At 50.5% G+C, this 3079-nt stretch overlaps 1 protein-coding gene across 1 annotated transcript in view; it reads right to left on the bottom strand.

Moving 5' to 3' along the window:
- EXOC3L2 (exocyst complex component 3 like 2) overlaps nt 1-3079 on the bottom strand; it is a 26170-nt gene extending 23091 nt beyond the window's left edge. Inside the window, exon 1 of the mRNA XM_019629527.1 lies at nt 2911-3079. The gene's annotated coding sequence lies outside the window, so the exon portion shown is untranslated. The remainder of the gene's footprint in view (nt 1-2910) is intronic.

Below are 3079 nucleotides of genomic sequence, written 5' to 3' on the forward strand. Positions count from 1 at the left end.
CACCAAGATCTAATTCCAGAACATTTTCATCACCCCAAAGAGAAACCTCTGTAACCCATTAGCAGTCACTCCCCATTCCTCTCTCTTCCCAGCCCCATGGATGATTTACTTGTTCTGGCATATAAATGGAATCATACAGTAAGCGGTCTTTTGTGTTGCGCTTCGGTTTGCATCCATATTGCAGCCTCCTCTTCTTTAAGCCTCAGTCCTCTCATCTGGGAAATGGAGGAGGAGCAGTACTGGGAACAGGGGAGCCGGGGTGCGACCTTACGTGTGTAGGGAGGCGATCTGCTGCTCTCGTGTGGTGCATTGGAGAACTGCAGTTTTGTGCCAGGACTGGGAAGGAAACGGGAATGACTCAGCCCCGCCCCGCCGACCCATCCCCAAAACCCTGCCCCTCACCCCTCAGAGCCTTTGGGATCTCAAAGCGTCTAGAATACCATCCTGAACAATCTGTCTCTGCTTCCCATCGTTCCTAAGACTTCTTGAGCCCCATTTGCTGAATAATAATAGTAATGTCACCCTCATGAAGTTCTAATCTGTTCCCATATGAACCACTTATATAGTATATAGTCTCATTAATTTATTTCAGACTGAGGTTGCTATTATTATTATTCAGGGACAGAAAACCATAGTGGACAGGAACCAAGTTCTGGAGTTCGGAGGCACCTGGGTTCCAATCCCAGCCCTGCCTCAGACCACCTGTGTGACGAGCGTATGATTTTTCTCCTGTGGGCCTCTGTTTCCTCATCTGTAAGTGGGGTTCATAATGATGCTTCAAGCTCATGGGGCAGCAGAAAGAATAGAGTTCAGAGTCTGGCACGGAGGAAGCTTCTGTGAGTCTACATAGTTGATAGTATCCACCAGGAATATGCTGCTAAATGTTTAACAATCAGCACTCTGGAGGGTAGGGGTGTGGAGACTCAAGCATTTGCCAGTTTCCATTGTGTNTTTCAAACTTTCTATAAATGCTATCATTCCATGTGAGTCCTGCAACTTGCTTTTTTGGGGGGGAGGGGGGCTCACTTATCCATGATTCGCTCTGTGAGTCTAATTGATTTATTTTGACCTTTTCACTGAGTTAATTGATTTCAAGTTTGTTCTCCAAAAGGTGTCAATTATCCACAAAAATATAAAAAGTTGATATTTTGACTATTTTATGCACTTAATAATAACATAAAATAACGTATGAAAATTTCCTATTGTTACTCATTCTTGAAAAACACAAAAAAAAAACCCAGAAAAATGTACATCTGCTTTCCTAAACTTCCTTTGTGGAACACTGACAAGATTTTTTTATAGTTTGAGCTCGTGGTGTAAAGTCGAATGCCGCAGTTAGCGGCATGGACATAGAGTTCAACTATATTCAAACGTCACAGCGAAAAGGTCAAGTGCTGTATACTATTCCGCTGTGTAACGATGACAAAACTGTGTAGTGTCAGATGTTCACACATTCTACTATTGCTGGACACGTAAGTGGTTTTGAACCAGGACAGATTCTGAGCAGGTGAGGGACAGGGTCAGGACTGGGCAGCTGTGTGGGGGTGCATGGGAGGCCTGGGGGCAGGCTGAGGCTGAAGGTGCCCCGAGTTGGTGGGGCCATGACCCTTTCCTGGTGGGGAGCTTCCTTCTTTTCTTTCCGACTTCAACCTCTAGATCTCAGCTGTTGTTTTCAAGCCTCCGGTTCCTAGAAACACCCTCCCAGCCTCTCTCCAGCCCTCAAGGTCCCCTATTCCCAAAGGAGGCAGTCATCATGGCAGCCTCTTGCCTGGAGCCCCCATGGCTGAGTACAATCGATACCACCCCTCACACAAATACGCTCTTCACACACTGATTTTTCCATCTTTCATTTTCCAAATGCACTTCATCCCCAAAATGGCTCCACCATCTCCCCAGAACTGGCTCCAACATCCCTCCCGCAACTGTACCTCCACCTCAAAATGGGAGGCTCCAATTTCCCTCCAATTGAAGTGAACACTGCTCAAGCTAAACTTGACATTCCCCCACTGGCTCCCACATCCACCCCCAAACTGGATCCAATACCCTTAAACGAACATCCTCAGACCTGGCTGCAACATTTCCCCAAAATTAGCCCCAACGTCTTTCCCCTTCCTGGCTCCAACACGCCCCTCTGCAAACTGGCTCCGACATCCTGCCCCCTCCGGCTGGCTCTCTGCAGCCCCAGTGCCAGGCCCCTGACTCACTTCCGAGGCATCCCCAATCCCCCAGCCCCCAGGCTCCCACAGGATGTCTTCGCCACCAGAGCGTCCCTTTTTGGGCTCCTCCTCCTCTTCCTCACTGCCAGCCTTTCCCCAAAGGCCCAAACACTTCACGGGCTGCCTGACCTGTTAGCAGAAGTCCTCCCCTCCAGTCTCCGGTGCCTGTATGGGAGAACTCTTAGCAATTGGGCATCCGAGCCTGACCCCAGCCAATCCAGCCCCAACCCAGCCTTGCCCCCAAACAACCCATCACCAGTCCAGCCTGTTTCAAGTTCATCCGGATCTTCACTCCCAACCCGTCCCCATCCCCGTCTTCTGCTCCATCTCTATCCCAACCCTTATCCCCTCTCCCATCTCCAAGATTCCCATCCCTTGAGGATGGAGTAAAGCCCTCAGCCCTCCCTGGCCTCAGTCTTCCCACCTGAACTTGGAAGGCGTCAGCCCCAAGCAAACACATCTCATCTCTCTTTTCCCTTGGTGGTTCCAAGCTCTCCACTCCTTGCAGCCTCTCTGGATCCCCAGAGTCTCCCCTGCACCCTCCTCCTGCTCCCATCTCTCTCTGCTCTCTTGCTGGCACCCTCCCGAGGGAAGGCCCCAGATTCTCTCTTTGCCCCCAGCCTCTCCTGGCTTCAGGACACATGTTCTTTCCCAACTCTGAGCAGTGCTGTTTTCCCCGCCCCAGCATACTCACCTCTGTTGTCAGTGTCTTGTCCCTCTGTCCCTGCTGCTGTACCGTCCTGAGGCTACTTTGGCCAGGACTGCTGAGAGCTTGGATCTGAGGAGGGGGGGTTAGAGGAGGTCAATTTCCTGCCAGGAAACCCCTCCTTCTTTGGGGCCAGCAGTGGGAAGGACTCGTTATC

The sequence above is a fragment of the Hipposideros armiger genome, unplaced genomic scaffold (genome assembly GCF_001890085.2).
Source record: "Hipposideros armiger isolate ML-2016 unplaced genomic scaffold, ASM189008v1 scaffold_859, whole genome shotgun sequence".
Taxonomy (NCBI): domain Eukaryota; kingdom Metazoa; phylum Chordata; class Mammalia; order Chiroptera; family Hipposideridae; genus Hipposideros; species Hipposideros armiger.